Source organism: Miniopterus natalensis, chromosome 7 (genome assembly GCF_054644295.1).
Source record: "Miniopterus natalensis isolate mMinNat1 chromosome 7, mMinNat1.hap1, whole genome shotgun sequence".
Taxonomy (NCBI): domain Eukaryota; kingdom Metazoa; phylum Chordata; class Mammalia; order Chiroptera; family Miniopteridae; genus Miniopterus; species Miniopterus natalensis.
This window is the reverse complement of record NC_142087.1, coordinates 42,029,687-42,034,876: the sequence shown is the minus strand read 5'-3', so window position 1 is coordinate 42,034,876 and position 5,190 is coordinate 42,029,687. Positions and strand designations below refer to the sequence as shown.

Genomic DNA, 5,190 nt, shown 5'->3' with positions numbered 1-5,190 from the left:
GATATGTGGGGCATTTGCTTGAGATCAACTTATCAAAGGTTACATTCTGAGTATCAATTTTTGAGGCTAACAGTAATAATGTCATCTGATTTGTCCATGAGATAGTTCTTACACAACCATCAATTCTGAATCCTGTTTACTTTTATAAGATAGTGTATTCTTCTAAGTAATTCCCTTGAACTGCACAATAATACTCCAATTCTCATTTTGGCAGATAGTCTAGCATGTGGTACTTAAAATTTTATTATAAGAAAATTCTGGATGAAAGTTTTATAAGTAGTCAAATATCATACATAATTTATATTGTCCATGCATAAATGTTGCCATTTTCTACAGGTTTTTCTAAATTCTTCATGAGGATTTCACAGTATTTTTTTTTTATAAAACCCTGAACATCAAAAGTTGTTCAGAATTTCATGTTTTCAAAATGACTTCTAATATAGTTAGATTAATCTACTTGATAGTCATCTTTATGAGTCATGTAAGTCAATATGAAAATGTAAGTCATCACTTTTCTATTTCTTCTGCAGCTTCTTCTACAGTTGAAACGTGGATTACTTTCAATGTTTTCTTGTTCTTTATAAAGCAAAATAACAATGTCTTCTTTCCACATTTTGCACAAACTTCGATGTGTAGGCACATGGTCTACACATGATGGAATAAGAATCCTTCACTGTCTTTTATAAACATTTGACACAATTTTTAGGCTTTGACAATGATTTATACTTACTGTATTTTACAGGCCATTCAAGAACTTCTTTAAAGCCCTAACATGCTTCATTATGAAGTTTTGCATTAATTAAACTTGTCATTTTTGAAGTGAAGTGGATTCCGGTGCTCCCGAGGCCGGAATGGGCCACGTTCTTTTTCTGGGTGCTCACTGCCGAAATCACAATCGCCATGTGCTGGGGCGAGAAAGACACAGGCAAGACCATCTTTCAAATTTTATAGTCTCACTATTTAATGTTTAGAGCTTGACAAGCTAGATAAAAGAAAGACATTTTTGAGAAACTTGACAAGCTAGACATTTTTGAGAAACTTGAATGAGAGCAAGGCTTTTATTTTTATTTTCTTTTACAGGGAATAACAATAGTAAATATGGTAACTGTGGTGCTTACTTGTCCTGTTATGCCTCCTTGCCACCCTGCACCTCCAAAGCATCAAGGAAATGGTAAGTGTACAAGTGAGGCCTAAAGGACTATAATTTACATATATAAATAATTATAATTTATATAAAGGCCAGTCTATCCAAGGGAGGCAGAAAAAAGCCTAGGAATAACAGTGTAAGAGAGAACTCTTTGAGACTAACCTCCTTTCCAATTCTGGTGGATAATGGAGAAAAGTGCATAATTCAAATAACAGAGGAGAAGATTCATATCGGAGATTGATTTTTGTCACAAGAATTACATATGAATTATATATGAAAATTCAGTTCAAACTTTCAGAAATGCAAGCTAGTTCTAGTTAACATTTTCCTCCTAACATCTCACCCCCAAGTGAAAATATCAGTGGTAAAATGTGGTTTTCTAATAGAACATTCTCTTTCTGAAATTAAGGACGGCCATTGAACTACACTGGCAGATACATCTCATCCCATTTTTTTTTCACATTTACCTAGAGCTTTTCTGACATAAACACACTTTGTCTCTCCTTTAAACCTTGAATTCTGCTATTGATGCCACTTTAAGAAGACTGTCAATGTGGTTTCCAGGCCATCTGATAACTGGATTACGGCCTTAATTCCATTCAGATACACTACTAGAGCAGTCCTATAAGCATAATTTATGAACACCAATGTCTTTGTCTGACTCCTAATCTCACTACTAACTTCCAGGAGCTATGAACTGTCTAAAAGTGAGTGAATTTAAAACATACCTGAATATCATATTTCCCTCTATTAGTTCAAGATAACTAGTCAGAAAGGGTTCCAGAATACAAATGTGTGCATATTTTAAAAATTGGCTCTCCTTTGATATATATGTAGACTTTGGGATTTATTGGAAGTCCCTTTATTCATTAGAGAAAAGCTAATTTGTTTTCTATTATTCAAGAAATGTTTTGTTTCCCATATGCACCCGGAGATAACAGAAACATTAGCAAAGGGACAACACATTTCAGTTCCAATCCTTATAGTGGTTCCTGATTTGACAGAGTAGAATACTGAGGGAAATCACTAGGAGCTCCCCCCTTACCCCATGTCATGGTATCCAATTATATCTTGCAGTGACCCTGAAAGGCCTGCTTGAAATCCTTGTGTCTTAATGCCCTGTTCTTTATCACAGAGAGACAAATGAAAACAATGACCTTTAAAATATATATTCTTCTAATTGTCTGCTGACAGTCTTTCATTGCCAGCTACCCTGTTTGTATGAGTAAAACCTGATCAAAATAAAAAGCACCTCAAAGTTCAATGTCCCTGGGACTCTATCAAATGCTAAGAATGCTGCTTTGATATTCTTATGTCTTGGAAGTTTATATCTCATATGAAAAGACTATTTAAGATTTACTGAAATCAAATAAGATTCTGTTGGGAGAATTAGAGCTAAAATGACATATCCAGGTATGCCCCAGGAGCAGTATTCGTTCTAGTTGAGTTGACATCAAGATAAAATTTGGTAACTCAAAGATATCAAGCTTGTGCTGTTTTCACTGCTTCTAAGCAAAGTTTTAAGGCAGTCCTTTTGGCTAATAAGTAATGTTTTAGTCACACAAATCTTATTATTCAACATGAATTCTTTTCAGGACAATTTTAATTGGTACTTTTGTGCCAAGTGTTCCCGTATATTTTATTTTGTTCCCATGGTTAAAATGATAAATATGTATAGCATCAACAGTTACTTCAAATAAGTTGTTTTATTTTGGAAACTCACATGTACTATATTTGAAAAATCTACAATTTTAAGAGATTATTTTTAAAAAAATGTGTCTTTATTAATTTCAGAGAGAGAAGGGAGAGGGAGAGAGAGAGATAGAAACATCAATGATGAGAGAGTTGTCATTGATCAGCTGCCTCCTGCATGCCTCCCATTGGGGATCTGGCTCGCAACCTGGGTATGTGCCTGACCAGGAATCGAAACTTGATCTTCTGGATCGTAGGTTGACACTCAACTGCTGAGCCATGCTGGCCAGGTTTAAAGGATTTTTTTTTAATGCTTTTTTTTGTTGTTGTTCAAAATATTACAGATGCCCCTTTTTTCCCCCAATGACCCATTCCACCCCATCCCACTTAAGGGATTATTTTAACACACTTCTATCAGAAACTAATTAAGCCATCAAAAAATTAGAAGCTTAAGATTTTGTCAATATAGTTGATAAGTTTGACTTTGTAAATATTGAAAAAGCAATTCATATTCTCTTCAAGAACATATGTAAAACTGACCAAATTTGATCACAGAATAGGCAAAAAAGAAGTTTCAGCAAATTCCCAAGAACAGATAACATGAACAACAACATATCTGAGAGTTACTATAAAATTAGACATCAGTTAGGATAATCTGAATCTCTTTACTTTATCAAAATCATGTAAACCAGCGAGACCAAATAACATTGCATATAACTTACAGAGCAAGAGACAGTGAACTTTAAAAACCTCAATGTTTATGTAAGTTTGAAAGTGAATGAACACCATATGATTCATCTTGGAGCCCCATCTGGAGTGGAATCTGGTGAGGAATTGCATAGAAGAATGGAAAGAACAGCGAGTTCCCAGAACAAACTGTCTGAAGGAGAGGGTCCCTCTCAGAATGGGGAAATAGTCAGAAAGGTCTGATCAGAGCATGGGCTAGAGGGAAATCAAAGTAAAGAGACTTGGCAGACACGTGGAACCAGAGGTGATGTCTTGAGAAGGCACATTAAGGGAGAGAAGGTAACGTAGAAGGAGGTATGTCCTCTGGAGACAGTGCAAAGGTAAAGAAGGCATCAAGTGGTGGAAAAAGTTCTAAGAAACCAGACAGTATTACAAAATTTGACTTCCTTCTCTTTAAAATTTGTGTCACTCATTTAATAATAATAACAATAAATACTCAGATGAAGATTAAAAATAAGTTTAGTCAATTGTGTTCTGTTCTTGTTAAGCTTCCAAACCACTTGGGATGCTCATGAAACAATAAGAAAACAGTATTGGACAGAACAGCTTAAAGCTATTTTTTGGTATAAATTTTAAAATGCTCTAGCAGTTTAGAGAAGGAGGTGTTCAAAGTATCTTAATTTGGCTGATGGTGTATTAGTTTCCTATTTGCTACTGTAACCAATTGCTCAAATTCGTGACTTAAAACAACACAAATTTATAATCTCACAGTTTTGTTTATCAGCAGTCTGACATGGCTCTCACCGGGATAAAGTCAAGCTGTACGCCAGGCTGTGTGTTTCTTTATGGAGGCTCCAGGGAGAATCCAGCTTGCCTTATCCAGCTTGTAGAGTGCGTCTGCATTCCTTGAATTGTGGTCCCTTTGCTCCATTAAAGCTGGCAATGTCAGGTCCAGTCCTTCTGCATTGTATCAGTGACCAACTGCCTCCCTCTAAACTTTTCAAGGTCCTTGGGATAACATTGGGTCCACTTGAGCAATCCAGGATATCTCACTATTTTAAGGTCAGCTGAAAAGCAATTTTAATTTCATCTTCAGCCTTAATTCTGTTTTGCCATGTAAAGTAAAATATTCCTAGGTTTCCAGGGATTAAGATGTGGGTATTGTTGGAGGGTCATTGTTCTGCCTACACAATTGAGGAAAGAATTGTCATTCTTTAGTCATTTGAAAATATCTCTGTGGTCTTTGTACAAATGCATGAGCCGAGGGAGAAAATGTCAGCATTCTTTTGATATGGGTTATAGACACTTACTTTTCCATTTGTGCTTGTCTGTTTTCTTTTGAGAATATTGTCTGTCCTCCTAATGAAGAAGAAGTGGTGCTCCCTGTTCCTTTAGATTTGTTGACTTCTGGCTAGTCATTTTGAACAAGACCTGTGGAGAGAACTTAATATTGTAAAAGTGATAGATTCAGATTGTTCTAATAACAAGGTCGTAGGCTTGAATAAAACTCTTTTATATTGGAAAAAATAAAGCTTATTGTATGGAGTTCATGTCCTTTTGGAACTGGAAAAATTTGGTCATGGAAGAAGTAGAAAAATTAACTAGAATAAAGTATTATTATTGTATAAAATATAATATATATTAGGGGAAGATTAACGATCTTC

At 35.2% G+C, this 5,190-nt stretch overlaps 1 pseudogene; it reads right to left on the bottom strand.

Annotated features, from left to right (window-relative positions):
- Positions 1–470: 470 nt before the first annotated feature.
- On the bottom strand, positions 471–935 carry LOC107535934 (uncharacterized protein C9orf85 homolog pseudogene; annotated as a pseudogene).
- Between the last annotated feature and the right edge of the window lie 4,255 nt (positions 936–5,190).